Below are 16636 nucleotides of genomic sequence, written 5' to 3'. Positions count from 1 at the left end.
TCTTTACACATACCATTTGACCCATTCACAGTGGACCAGTTTAAAGAGCAGAGCACAGCTTGACTTGAGAAAAAGTCACTGGTTTCCTGATGTATTGCATTTAGTGTCAATGAGGTAAAAAAAGCTGAGGAGGAAGATTTTACATTGGCATACCCATATGGTGTTTCTTACTGCTTTAAGTCTATAGATCGCAGAAAAGATTACATTTTGTTATTTAGCAGCACATTTGCATCTGGAGTTTGCTAAGATAATCAATGCTTTAATAGCCTAATCTAGTACAAATTTATTTCTGGGTCTCTGCACAATATAAACTATAAGTGACATTGAGATAATGTTGGATTATACAATGGGAATATCTACCATTGGTGCATTCTGTTTCTGATCATTTTGTCAGCCCATTTTATTATCACCCACTCTGTGCCCTCTACATGTCACTGCTCTGTGCACACATATTGCCTGCTGAAGCAGAAAACAAACATACCCAGCTCTAACCTGAGCAATGCCTTTACAAATGGCATATAACAGAAACGCCTTTGTGCTGCTACAGAAAGATACCTTCAGGGCAACTCATCAACATCACACTATGTATTTAAACTCTCATTTCAATGTTTTGGTAGCAACGATGGGCCCAGACTAATGTTCCACAGTTTTTACAATATGGATCAATTTTTCTTTAAGGCTTGAGATAACACAGTTAAGATTATCTCACTTGGCAACTCTTCATTATCAATCCATGATGTTTTTACTTCTTTTGGCCTGCTATGGGTCATGCTCTAAACCGGACACCACTCAGTCACAGTACAGATATGACCAAAGGTATCCAGTAAACAGCTTAGTAGTGATTAAGAAGTCTTGCCCACATTATAATGAAAAAGTCCCATACCTTTTACGCTGAGTTTCCCAGTTTTCTGTGCACTTCTATACACCCTCATCTGCTGTATATACAAGGCCAGATTAAGACCCCACAAATCTCTGGATGTCAAAGCTGAAAAGCCCCCCGTCACTTTATCTCATTACCCCACTAGGCACACACATACACTCACACATTGTAAACATCATATGAAGTGAGACACAAGAATAACCAGATTGGTAAAATATATATATATATATATATATATATATATATATATATATATATTGGTGAATTACAGCATTCTAGACATTGTCACCTTCTATATACTCCCGCTCCCGATCTCTACACTCCATACGTGTCGTCCATTGATTGAAACAGTGCTGGAAGTCTTCTTGCTTGAGGCACTTCAACAGACTTGTCGTTTCTGTCTTCACTTCATCCATTGAAGAAAAATGTGTTCCCTTCAGGTCACTTTTGATTTTGGGAACAAGTGAAAAGCATAGGGACCTAAATCGGGCAAATAGGGAGGATGATCAAGGACAGGAATGTTTTTGACAGTCAAAAACTGCTTTACGGAAAAAGCAATACGATCATTTCGAACAATTTGATTCACTATTTTGATGTTTTCTTCCGTCTGAAACGAGTGTGGGTGACCTGTGCATTGAACATCTTTGATGTTTTCTTGTCCTTCCTTGAAACATTTGTGTCCCTCAAAAACTTGTGTGCAAGACAAACTGTTATCACCGTACACTGTTTTCATCATTTCATAAGTTTCTGTGGCCGTTTAGTTAATTTTCACGAGAAATTTGATGTTGATTTGCTGTTTGATTTTTTTTCACCCGACATTATATTGGCAACTTGTGTAGCGATTGTTGTGCAAATACTGACCGGGCTCTTCACAGGATATACCCAGTCAGTCAGCGGTTTGAGAGGACATGTAGGAGGGGATATAGTTCTATGATTCATGTTTGGCCGACCTCCAAACGGTTTTTCAGGAGAGCCCCAAGCCCAATCCGGTTATTTTTGTGTCTCACCTTGTATATGTTACAAAATCAGATAAAGGGACTGAAGTAGCTAAACAACCCAAAACTTTATATCAGGTCATCTTTGTCTTCCTCTTTTGATCATTAGTGTATTTTAATGAATGTTACAAACTATTCAATGAGAGCAACATCACATTTGAGGGAAACCAGTATTCTTCTTCCTGCACAGCTAACGAACACCTATTACACATTTTTGAAGGAATGAAGTAAGGCTGTGACAAAAAGGTGATATGCTACTGCCTGTTTTGTGTTTGCATATATGAACCAAATTAAATAAAAGACTGTTTATTAGGGTTTGGTGTTGCTTCCTGCAGTACGTCGTTGTCCCTCAGCTTGTTGCTCACCTCTATGTGGGTGTTATGGGACACTGCATTGGTCTCAATTGTAGTATTTATGGCTTGTTCAAGTCATTTTGGTTTATTTTTTGAAAATGTCAGTTATAGGTTTTCACTAAAACTGCATATTTTGCTTATACTGTATCTGTTTTTCATTTTTTTTCTTTTTTGCTGTACCACTGGGCTTTCATTTTGAATGATCATCCATATGGACCTTTTCTCTTTTGCAGCATGGTAAAAAAAATCTAATTTACAACCTCATAAAAGTGACCTGTAGACACCTACACTGATTGTGCCCCACTCTTATCAACTAAAAAGGAACATTTTTCTTTTAAAAGATTTTTATTTAGGTGAGATTGTAGAGGTTCATAGGATCGAGATGAGAAAGGGATGTGTGCTGGATAGTAGATTGTGGTGTCTGCCTGTATTGTCAGTGAAAATGTGGACTTTTTCTGTTATTGGGCATGTCTCGTATATGCTAAGGCCCCTTTGGAAGCAGGGCCCCAGGGTGCATATCTGAATCACCATGATAGTAGATCCAACTATTCGTTTAGTAAATTATGGTGTTTGTCGTAATTTTCAATACAGCTATCTATGCACACAATGATTGTTCGGGCAATGTATATCAAGTAAATCCAAAACAGAGTTCAGAAATCCCAATCAGGGAACAGGATGTAATGAACGTAACGATATAGTGAATGCAACAGCTTCCCGCACATAACATGTGTATCTGATGTCTTTTGTAATCAAAGCAATTGCACCATCAGTACTGTATGGCACTTTCTAACATTATTTTAATGTGAATTTCCCTATTTACAAATAAAAAGTTTATATATAACAGCTGTCACACATGTGCTCATGGGAGTTAGCTAAAGGGTCTAAATAAGAGTAATTCCACACCTGACCAGCGGGTGACGGAGTGCACTGGCCTTTTTCCTTACTTTCCTGCAGACCGTTCACGGGAAATTCTGTCTGGCCCTGATGACATCACTTCCCCTTTCTGACCTTGATGACATCACTTCCGGTGCTGGACAGAATAACATCACTTCCAGATCCGGACCCGTGGATGATGTCACAGAACCCATGAATGAAGAGACTTCTGGTTCCGTCCCTTCTGATGACATCATTTCGAGGTCTGAACCTATGGAAGAGGACTCTTCTGACCTCGATGACTTCACTTCCTTTTCTAGCCTTTAAAGCCGCCATATTTAACTAACCTGATCAATTCTGTTTTGGACTCTGTTCTGAGCACATCAGTGCAAGCAATTTACCCCTTTGCAGCCAGGGAATATTATACAGATGGCTGCCCCAAACCTTTTTATGACTCTTGTGTCTGCTTTTTGTGACACAAATGTATGCTGTGACACATAGGCAGCAACACCCTCTCTTGCACATCACATGTCTCTGGAGCGTTGTAGCATTAACTCTGCATATTTATTCACACCTGGTATGCTACAGTATTCTGTATAGCTTTGCATAGTGCTATATATAATATGGTGTTTGCACAGCGTCCACATCGTATAACATCATGTTTCACAGAACATATCATGGCCGTTAAGTAGCACAGCATGTACTATTAATTAATCATTATTAACAAATTATTACAGAATAACATTCTGTTGTCAAAGCTACAACTATAACTTAGCATATACAGTATATTAAATTTGAGTCACAATCAAAGTTTTTCAACAACTTCACAACCTAAAGCCAACATGCGTTCCGACTATCATTGCATTCCTGGTATATTCATTCCCTCCTTCTTTCAGAGATTACAAGTCAGGAATGGGCTGGATTTCTCCATAATTGAGACTTCATACATTGGCCTTGGGTTGTAAAATGTATCAGCGTCAGCTGAAGCACACAAATCCATACTTTTCAGAATTATCTATGGTTCATTTAGTCAAAATCAATATCTTCATTCCTTCCCAAGTTGATCTTTTTTTCTAGTGGAACTGAATTTAATAAGGCACTGTTATGACACAGGCTAGCCTATCTGGTGAGTCAAGAGAAACACAATCTATTTTACAAGCCTTTATTTTGCACATTCACTTTACACAGTATGTGTAATAGTGTAGATGGAAACATTTTTGTTTCACCTTTCTTTAGGTGTAGCTCTAGACTGTTATTAGTGATCATAATTATTCAAGGAACATGGTTTTACTTGTAAAGCAAAATGTTGTATCTTCCTTTTTCTTAGCTGATTGCACCTTCATATCTTTCTTGTGGAGAAACAACAGAAGCGCTTGTCGCACTAATAACATATGCCTGTTCGTACACCACTAACTCTGACTAACAAGTCAGCACATGCAGCCAACTTGCAAGTTTAGAGGAACATAAGGAAATGCCCTAATGGCTTATCCTGTAAATGCATAATTGAATTTAGAAGCTTTTAGCCTAGTGTGGAGAGGGAAAAATGGTTTGCATTGCAGTCATTTCTCTCTGCAAATCATCTTCCTTAATTACAGAAAATACTCACTGCTAAGTAAGGCACTCTGTATCGTAATAAAATAAATGTGAAGGGGTATTAAGTGCAAAAGCCTGTGTAATAATCATTTACATTTTGTTAATTGGATTTTTAGGAAAACAAGTAAAAATCTCTTGATTAAATACAAACAAAATCTAATAATAATCTCACAGGAAAATAAAATATTGATGATAAAAAAATGACAGTATCTCTTTTCTTATGTTTAATATCTGTTCAGATGACCATGTGCTAACACGATGCTGCTAGCTGGCCTGGCTGATTCTGGGTGGGTGGGTTACCTTGAATAAGAAGCCCACTAGGGATATACAAGGAGCATACGAACTGCAGAAAGAGCCTGCCCCAGAAAAGAAGAGAAGCAAAAGTGGCTTCAGGCAGCTAGATAGACGCCAGAGAGGTTGTGCAGCCATGGAGGGGTCAGGCTGTGTGGGTGGGCTGTCAGGGAAGGTGCCCAGAAGGCTTCTTCAGATCTTTAAGCTGTTCAGATTCATTTTGGGATGCAAAGAGCAATCCATAAAGAAAGAACCTAATAACATTTTTCTTTTTAAATTAATGTGTGTATATATCACTTAGAAAATATATTTAAGCACAAAGTAAATATTTACACCAATTTACATGAAATGCATTTCATATATAGTATTCTCTGGCATAATATACAGTAATTTTGACATAGAAAAGATACTGATAAACAAAATATCTAACAATTGGTTCATGTAACATGGGATGAGAATGTGTTTCTTTTTCCTGGAAACAAAGCAATTATTACAAATGAGGCACTACTGCGGAAAGAGTCTTGTTACTAGAGCAGCAAGCCGGCCTAACTCATGCACTGCCAAGTCTTGCCAACTCAGACACTCAGCTTACACACCAACCATGAATGCAGCTGCCTCCAGTACTGTACTCCTTTGAATCTAAAATATACTGAATATATTTACATGCAGAGGGTAGTGTGAGCAACCTGCAAGGGAATATGCCATCTGGAGATTTCGTTTGCTTCCTGCCTGGCCATTTCAACACAGAGTATGTTATCATATCTAACATGGACTTTTACCATTTCACTCATTGCAGACTTACAACCCATCTGATTTCAATTGTAACTTAAGATTCATTCACTTCCATTTAGGAATCCTCCATTTCTGTCTCATTTGTAACTTTTAGTTTTTCTTTTTGTATCTGGGAAACACTTTGAGGTCCATGTCTGTATGAAAATGTGCTATACAAATATGCGTTGTTGTTTCTGACAAGATCCTGTGCATGACAAGATGCAAAGCAAAACGCTCACTGACATTTGATACCTGCTTATCAAGAAATCTATACAAATATAATGCAAAGTTGAATGACTGACTGACTCACTCACTTATCAGAAAAAACACAATTTCCCTTTTTGTTAAAAAGTTGAAGATTGATAAAATGGTACATCTAGGGCACTAGATATCTGCTAAGAAAGAATATTTCATAATATCAATATTTAGGAGTAACTTCTCTAACAGAAAAACTAAATACCCCAAAATCTTATAAACTCTTTAACTGATTTGATTCAAAATTGGTTTTGTAATAGAAAAAAGAAAATTCAGCAGATGCATGTTTTTTTATTTGTCGGTCCATTTTTTTATTTATCCATATTTACTAGTATTATATTAACATACATGCTCTGTCAGGGGTGTTTACACAAGCAAAGGATGAAGCAGAAGCAATTGATGGGCCAAGCAAATAGCACTACTAACCAGTTGGGCGGACAGATGACTAAAGACTGGGTGGTGTAGTAGGCTGGGAAAAAGAGATATGATCACGTTGTGAAATGGAAACAGAAAGTTTGGTGAAGTTCAAGGAAGATGCAAAGCTCAAAGTTTATCAAGTGCTGTTTTTTTGCTGTTAACTACCGATATTCTTAGATGAATACTTGTGCACTCATCTTAGTTATATATTGTGCTTCATCAACCTTCAGACCCTGGTCACAACGAAGATAGATAGATAGATAGATAGATAGATAGATAGATAGATAGATAGATAGATAGATAGATAGATAGATAGATAGATAGATAGATAGATAGATAACTTTATTAATCCTAAGGGGAAATTCACATAATCCAGCAGCAGTATCCTGATAAAAAAAAACAATATTAAACTAAAGAGTAATAAAAATGCATGTAAAAACAGACAATAACTTTGAATAATGTTAGCATTTAGCATAGTGTGGGGGAGGAATGATCGCCTCAGTCTGTCAGTGGAGCAAGACCGTGACAAAAGTCTGTCACTGAAGCTACTCCTCTGCCTGGAGATAACACTGTTAAGTGGATGCAGTGGATTCTTCATAATTGACAGGAGTTTGCTCAGTGCCCGTCGCTCTGCTACAGATGTTAAACTGTCCAGCTTTATTCCTACAATAGAGCCTGCCTTCCTAACAAGTTTGTCCAGGCGTGAACCGTCCTTCTTCTCTATGCTGCCTCCCCAGCACACCACCGTGTAGAAGAAGGCACTCGCCACAACCGTCTTGTAGAACATCTGCAGCATCTTATTGCAGATGTTGATGGACGCCAACCTTCTAAGGAAGCATAGTTGGCTCTGTCCTTTCTTACACAGAGCATCAGTATTGGCAGACCAGTCCAATTTGTCACCCAGCTGCACTTCCAGGTATTTATAGGTCTGTACCCTCTGCACACAGTCTCCTCTGATGATCACGGGGTCCATGAGGGTCCTGGGCCTCCTAAAATCCACCACCAGTTCCTTGGTTTTGCTGGTGTTCAGGTGTAAGTGGTTTGAGTCACACCATTTAACAAAGTCTTTGATTAGCTTCCTCCTCCTGCCCACTCCTGATGCAGCCCACAAAAGCAGTGTCATCAGCGAACTTTTGCACATGGCAGGACTCCGAATCGTATTGCAAGTCTGATGTATATAGGCTGAACAGGACCGGAGAAAGTACAGTCCCCTGTGGCGCTCCTGTGTTGCTGACCACAATATCAGACCTGCAGTTCCCAAGACGCACATACTGAGGTCTGTCTGTAAGATAGTAACCATGATCCATGCCACCAGGTGTGAGTCTACTCCCATCTCAGTCAGATTGTCCTTAACGAGCAGAGGTTGGATGGTGTTGAAGGCGCTAGAGAAGTCCAAAAACATAATTCTTACAGCACCACTGCCTCTGTCCAGGTGGGAGAGGGATCAGTGTAGCATATAGATGATGGCATCCTCCGCTCCCACCTTCTCCGTGCGTGGTGAAGCAGCAGCCACTCCATGGTCTTCATCACATGTGATGTCACAGCAACAGGCCGGAAGTCATTCAGCTCACTAGGACATGATACCTTTGGGACTGGGGTGATACAAGATGTTTTCCAAAGCCTCAGGACTCTCCCCTGTTCCAGGCTCAGGTTGAAGATGCGCTGTGGAGGACACCCCAGTTCCAACGCACAGGCCTTCAGCAGTCGTGGCGATGCTCTATCTGGACCCGCTGCTTTGCTGGCTTGAAGTCTCCTCAGCTCTCTGCTCACCTGTGTTGCTGTAACTGTGGGTGGGGTTGTCTCACCTATGCTGGTATCAGTAGAAGGATGGTTGGAGGATGCAGTACTCCGAGGTGAGAGTGGGTTAGGGTGGTCAAACCTGTTAAAGAAATTGTTCATTTGGTTTGCTCTCTCCACATCTCTCTCGATGGTGGCACCCTGCTTCGAGCTGCAGCCTGTGATGATCTTCATCCCATCCCACACTTCCTTAATGCTGTTATTCTGCAACTTCTGCTCCAGCTTTCTCCTGTACTGCTCCTTCGCCACCCTGAGCTGGACTCGGAGTTCCTTCTGCACGCACTTGAGCTCATAACTACAACAATGAGTGCCCCAACCCTACCCCCCACTTTGATCACAGTGCTTAAGTCAGGCAGTACTCCAGCATCGGCCTTAGATCATGGTGCTTGAATGTCTAATGGGCTACAGAAATTGTGTAGTGATGCTTGAAGCTACTGCTGTGCACTCTACACAGTAGCACATCAGTATAACGCATTGGCACTTTTGTCTTTCCACTTCAAGCACAAATTTCCATATGAATTGACATCTGCAGACTTTAAAGGTGAATTACATACAACTGACAAAAAACATGAAAACAAATACTGTACCTCAGTCACCAACAAAAGCCAAGTCACTAGGAAAAGCAGAAAAACGTAGCTGAAATCAAATGCAGGAATGTTTTACTCATGGATACTTGTGTATAGAGTGTTCAAGAATAAGCAGCTCCAGGAACCTAATAATATTATCAACAGTTGACTGATGCTTTTCCCCAAGTCAATTTAAAACATCTGAAATACAATTGGTTACATTTCATTTGTTGCGACTTGCTCATGGTCACAAATTGTTGGTAGATGGATTTAAATTCAGAACCTCAGAGTTTGAAGTCCTAGACACAAAGCCTTAACCATTACAACACACTGCCCGCCAATAATATTAGCACTTTGTAATGTATAAAGAAAAGTACTCGGTTAGTTACATAGTAATTCTGATATACCAGATTAAGCAACAGCACTATAACTGATGCCCACTGTCTTACGAAATGCCCGAGGTATCACAGCTAGTAAATAAAGAATAAAGTAAAATTGCCCAATGGTTGGATGCTCTGGGGAATGGAACAGAGGCAGGAGTTGTCCAGGAATTAGAATGTGCTCCTTCAAGGCAGAAAGCAGCAACTACATTGATTTGTGATGGAGTCTTAATGCTCTACATCCCCTGATTGGTGATGAAAGATGGGACTGATTTTTTCTTAACTGAAGTTAAACCAACCTGACAAATGTAACGTGACTTAATTATCAGAAACCTACTGCTTCATGTCCTGCTTATGCCCCACCCTGCTTAGAAAGTTAAACCACGTAATAGACTAATGTAGCACATGTCTACTATATTTAAGGGGATAACAATCAGATATACTTCATATCTCTATTTTTATTAGTCTTCCTATCACTTTTAATAAAACTATATCTTATATTAATTACTAGTTGTACTACACTGCATCTAAGGTAGGTTAAAATCTAATAAGTTGATTTCTGTCCTTTCAGCAGTTATTCTGTTGGATGTATTCAGTATTAATGTTTGCAGTGCTCCATCTGTTGTAATGTATTGTATTTTTTGATGCATGTAGTAGTAAAATGCACTACATTTTTTCATTCCAACAGATGGCACATCATAAACATTGCCACTGCTTTTATGAATCCCATACCATACAAATGAAGTACATAGGAGTGGATAGATGAGAACTACTTGTCTTTAAACACAGATAAAACAAAGATGTTAATTATTGGATTAGATGATGCTAATCACAAGAATATTTTGTCATCATTTAACTTAGTTTGAATCATCATTAATTTTACTGAATCAGCCCACAATCTAGGCGTTATCTTTGACTCTAGCATGTCATTTAAAGCGCACATTACAAAGTTGTCTAAATCATGTTTCTTCCATCTTATACATGTTGGGAAATTAAGGCGTTTTCTAAATAAGCAGGATTCTAACAAATTAATTCATACATTTATTTCAAGAAGGATTTACAACTGCAATTTGTTATTCACTGAATGTTCAAACTGTTCTTTATTCAGCTTCCAGTTAATCCCAAATGCTGCTGCAAGAATTATTAAAAAAACAAGAAAATACAAACATTTAACTCCAGTTCTTAAATCCTTACACTGGCTACCCATTTAAGTTTAGGGCTGATTTAAAAATCATCCTTTTAACACTTTAAAACACAATGAAGTGAGCAGTCTTTAAAAAAACGAGTTTTCGATTACGACGCACAACCACGTGCAGCATAGCAAAGTGTTGTACACGCTACATACAGCAATTCGCATCCGCGACAAACATGCATCTTCTTAGATGCTCCTGCACTTTGTACACACCCCCCTCCCACCTCGCTACGCCGCACGGACGATTGTGTGTTGGTTCGTTCCGTGCATTGTTACAATGTTGCTTTTCTTGCTGATTTATTACATTACCGATTTTGCAAATGTTAAATTTTCTCCTTGTGCTTACAAATTATTAAAAAACCGGCCTGATTATGTGGCGTATGGTACGCCGCGGGTTGTCTAGTATTAAATAAAACTCCTCAATGATATATGATATGCTTCCTGTGCGGTGCTTCGCATACTTGAAAGCCCAAACAGCACGTATTGATTTTTGATTGTTTGCTTTTCTCTCTGACTCTCTCTCTCTGACATTCTCTGCTCTTGACTAAGGGGGTGTGAGCAGAGGGGCTGTTTGCACATTGGCTTAGAGGATACAGATGCTCCTCTAAAAAATGCTGAAAGACTACCTTCACATTGCTCCCTTTCTTGCAGCTGCTTTGTCCGGCGGTGCTTCGCATACTTAAAAGCCCAACAGCCCTATTGATTTTTGATTGTTTACTTTTCTCTCTCTCTCTGACATTCTCTGCTCCTGATGGGCGCTCCTTTCAAGAGGAAGATATGTTTGCATTCTTTTAATTGTGAGATGGAACTGTCATCTCTGTCTTCTCATGGAGCACAGTTTAAACTTTTGACTAAAGGGTGTTATTTCATGTCTAGAGGGCTCTAATAATGTTAAAAAATGTATTTTGAAGGTCATAAACAGGTTTTCTATGCTCTAACTGCGAAAATATTCGATTTATAAATAAAGAATCCTACTTCGCGAAAATTAATTTATTGCGGCAGAGTCTGGAATGGATTAAACGCAATAAACAAGGGTTTACTGTATATCTATATGTATATTTATATCTATAGATATAGATATAGATATCCATAGATATATCTACTGTATATATACAGTATATATCTATTATATATATCCATAAATATATCTATATATATCCCTATATATATCTATATATGTATATATATTATATTTTTAAAAAATCTTGCAACAAGACAAGACTTTTTTTAAAAAACTTTTTATAGATATTGACAAAAATTCAAATAAAAAATAGTTTTTACTGAAGTTTTACAGTAAAAGTGTAAGTTTAAAAAGTATTTGCGTGTTAATTTCAAAGTCAAACAGAACTAAATCGTATTACTCAACGAATAACTGTAATGCAACATGAAACATAATTTACAGTACTTTCAAATTTTTATGTTTTACTATTTTTTAATATGGTTAATTACTTGCTGTAATGTAAAAGAGTTAGTTCTATTATGCATATGTAACAATTCCCATGAAAATAAAAATCTGTTTAAATTGTACATCTGCATCCCCATATGCAAGCGGCTGAACCGCAAAGAGGCTAGTGTGTAGTGCAGGCCCTGGGGTTGACGAGTGTGTGTGTGTGTGTGTGTGTGTGTGTGTGTATATATATATATATATATATATATATATATATATATATATATATATATATATATATATATAGTGGCAATGGCCACTAGGCACAAACCAACTCTGAATGGAATGCCTGTTCATCAAAAAGATCACTCACTTTGGACCAATTGACAATTGCCAGTTAACCTAAACTGCAAAACTTTGGGATATACCATTACTTTGCATAAGATCTATAAACCTTCTAAATTTGTCAAAGGAAAGAATGCTATAGGCAAACGAACTGCACTATAATTGAAGGACAGATTGAAGACTTGGGTACAACTGCCAAGGTCACTTGGAGTGTGTCCTCAGGGTTTGATGCTATTACTGAGTGTCCTCTAACACAGTACATTAGAATCCCTTTTCTTGTAGGATGTTAGGAGACGCCTAACCACTGGATCAAGACCTCATATAATATAATATAATATAATATAATATAATATAATATAATATAATATAATATAATATAATATAATATAATGTTTATAATGCAATAGAAATAAAAATTGTCAAACCACACTGATTTTTGTCATGCTGCCTGCTCAGCAATACAATACCCTTTTTTAATGTTTATAACACCCTGCGTCCTTTAGAGGTGACCCACATATTGGCCTTCTAAAGAAATTTGCCACCTATCTATTTGCATAAAGTACATAATGAGTAACAATTATGCTCTGGTTTGAGTATGATGCTTCTGACAAAATTATTTATAAATTCATATTTGAAAATTATTAATTAATGGATAATTAAAATTTAATAGGCTGATGCTGAGGTGACTTTGAGCAGCTGTTTTAATAAGAAAAGCCTCAGCAAAAGACTTGTGCATCCACCATACCATTATCTACAACTGTAAACAAATTTTCAGCATTAACATTTCACCAGTGTTCTGTCATGGATTTAATTCATTTATATACTGGAGTATTATTTTGTTTAACGTCTTAGTTTTACAATCTAGCTTCAGCAGCAGTAGAGTTTATACTGCAAAGATTTTAGGTTCTGAACTTGAAACATGAAAGGAGATTAAAGTCACATAAGGCAGACTATTAGATTTAATAAACAATAAAAAACATTTTCTCCCAAGAGCTGTTAATAGCATTTTGAGCTAGCACAGAGATTCATGCTGTATGCTATATCAACTCTGGTTTAACTTCACATTAAGTCTGGACGGGCTGAAATTGGTTGGCAACTGCCTGTCGTATGTAATAACAGATATTCGTCATACTCTTGAGTGCCTTATTTTTATGAGCTGCATCCTTCTTCTGCCAGGCACATAATTTAAGCTCCTATTTATGGTAAGTGGCATCCACTCTAAGTTGTGGTCATGATAACTACAGAAGTCCATGTCTCAAAGAGCTTGTCAGTACAAGGCCTAAACCATCAAGTCTCAAGTGCTCTTCTTTTTGTGTGCTGAAGTAATAGAAAGCAATAACTTGACACAAACAGATTGTTTCGCCTTTGTTAACTGAATTACAGAGCCCTTTTATGAATTGTAACTGCCTATACTTGCAAAAACCCACAAGCGTAAATCCATCTGACAGCCCATTAGAGCTCACATGTATCTGAGGAAATGACAACAACAATAATCATTTGTGATTTGCAAAAATGTGTCTTTTTATTAAGGTGGCACAATGGTTAGAACTGATCCCTTACGTTTGCTGCGCTGTGGATTCAAATGTCAACCTGGCCACTGCCTATGAAGGGGGTGGAATATTTCCATCATCTACTCCATCTTTCCTCTCTGATCCCAAATGTGAGCAGGTTAGGTTAGTTAGACTTTAAAATACAGTACTATTGAAGGTATGTAAAGCTTTAAATAATCTTGTTCCTCCCTATATTTTGGAGTGCCTGCCCTCATACATTCCAAGTAATAACCTTGGATCTTCTAATAGTGGTCTGCTTATTATTCCAAGAGCTAAGCATAAAAGAATTAGTGAGACGGCATTATGCCGTTATGCCACAAAAATCTGGAATACTTTACAAACCAGAATGGTAAAGTAAATCATTAAAAAAACTCTCAAAAAAAGGTTGGCTTTTTCATAGCATTTTACTTCTGCTCCTAATAGACTATACATGCAAATAAGTATATTCTTTTTGAATGTACACTCATTACTAATCTGTACAGCTACCACCTGTGATGTTTGAGTGAAAGCAGATTCCCCAACTGTTGAGATCCACTGCTTTGAATCCCAAAGGGTGAAGCCTAAAAACAGTAAGGAGCTACATAAGTGCATTTATTTTAGGTAGGATGCCCAGTGGGAGTTGGGTAGTCTTCTGGCCTAAAAAACCCTGCAAATTTTATGTTTCTTCTCCAGCATCTCACCTCTGGAGATATTTTCATTTTTTCTGATGTGCCTCAACCATCTGACCTTATCACTGGATTCATCTTTACAGACTTGGAAAAAAAAAGTATATACAGGTTTTTTTGCAGTTTATTGTGGATTGTCGACAATATACGGGGCCGGAAAACCCCAAACATTTTTGCTCTCTCCTCCTCACTCTTTTACAATATATAAAATGAATCTATTTTTCAGTTAATTACATGTCTATTTTATGTGTGTATTATTGTATACTAGCCAACCCACGGCGTACCATACGCCGCATAATCAGGACGGTTTTTAATGATTTTTAAGCACGGGGAGAAAAATAACGTGTGAAAAATCGGTAATGTAATAAATCAGCAAGAAAAGCAACATTGTAACAATGCACGAAAATAACCAATACACAATCGTCCGTGACTGAAAACTGGCGGACCGCCTTCACGCCTTCTCCTGCCAGACGGAGGGATGGAGGTGCATGGCACTCAGTCGCGGAGTGTGAAACGGGAGGAGAGAAGGACATCCATTCAGCTCCCTCCATCATGCTAGTCTGCTGATTTCTCGTTCAGTATGCACTGCCCGCTCATGTGCCCACCTCCAACTCGTCTTTGAGTCCACAGTCCAGAAGCACCTGTGACTCACGTAGACGTTTCATTGCTCTGTGCGGTTTTGGCTGCTTTTCTATATATGATCCACCAAGACACCCGACCACGGTAGTTGCGAGGTGGGAGGGGGGTGTGTACAAAGGGTAGCGACGAAAACAGTGGGAGCGTATGAGTCGCACTTAGTGGGAATTCCACGGTTTGCAGCCCGAATGGGGTTCAACGGCTTACCCACGCCTAGACACACGCTCATTTTCATGCATAATTATTTATTGAATGCTAAACACTTCTGGAAAGACACGGTTGTCTAAAACGGGTTGGTGTGAGAATACAACAGTAAGTGAATGAAAAGATGGAACTCTGGAGAGAGCAAAATACAACACAATAGTGAACCCGCGGCATAACAAATGCTGCATAATTATTTATTGATGGTTGAACACTTCTGGAAAGACACAGTTGTCTAAAAAGGGAGGGTTTGAGGATACAACAGAAAGTGAATGAAAAGATGGAACTCTGGAGAGAGCAACATATAATTGTCCTTGAGTGAAGAAGACGCCTGTTTGTCGCGGATGTGAATTGCTGTATGTAGCGTGTAAAACAGTTTGCTATGGTGCACAAGGTCGTGCGTCGTAACCGAAAAGTCGGTTTTTTAAGACTACTTACTTCATTGTGTTTTAACCTCAGTTGTAAAGGATTGTTTTAAGGATTCCATGGGATACCACTCGCAAACCATTTCACACGCTGCATATGGCGACTCACCTCCTCGAGAAACATGCCTCTATGAACAGTCAAGGTGGCTCGGAAGTACATGAGGCCTCCACGACAGATAAATATCAATGACGCTGTTCTTTCTGTGTCGTCGCGTCCGAATTCATGAGCGTGGCTCTGCGAGTTGTCGTCGTATCCAATGGTCTTGGAGTTGGTGGCCGTGTTTCCTCCCTGCGTGCGCCATAGGTGTCTTACTCGTTGGCAGCTTAGTGAATCCACGCCCCTTCCGGCGTGTTTTCCATGGGTGTCTTGCCTTTCCATGGGTGTCTTGACTTAGTAAATTATATATATAGACTAGCAGAATACCCGCGCTTCGCAGTGGAGAAGTAGTGTGTTAAAGAAGGTATGAAAAAGAAAAGGAAAAATTTTAAAAATAACGTAACATGATTGTTAATGTAATTGTTTTGTCATTGTTGTGAGTGATGAGTGTTGCTGTCATATATATATTATATATATATATACAGTATATATACACACACACACATATAAACATATATATATATACATATCCATACATATATACACATATATATACACACACACATATATACATATATATATATATATACATATATACACATACATCCACATATATATACATATATATACATATCTACATATACACACATACATATACATACACACACATATATACACACAAATACATATATATACATACACTCATATATATATAAACATATATATACATACTGTGGCACCCACGAGGACCAGAGGAGGGCTTGTACCTCCTCCAGACCGCGAGGGGGCGTCCGTCCTGGTTACGCTGGTGGCCTCGGGTAGAGGGCATGGAAGCCCAGCCCTGTAGGGGCCCGTGGTCACCGCCAGGCGGCTCCCCACTTCCAGACCATCATCTGCCACATCCGGCCGAGGCAGGAGCCCGGCCGGGATGCCAAGAAGGACCAGAGGAGGGCCTATACCTCCACCA

The sequence above is a fragment of the Polypterus senegalus genome, chromosome 14 (assembly GCF_016835505.1).
Source record: "Polypterus senegalus isolate Bchr_013 chromosome 14, ASM1683550v1, whole genome shotgun sequence".
In the NCBI taxonomy this organism is placed as follows: Eukaryota; Metazoa; Chordata; class Cladistia; order Polypteriformes; family Polypteridae; genus Polypterus; species Polypterus senegalus.
This window is presented reverse-complemented; position numbering follows the sequence as displayed.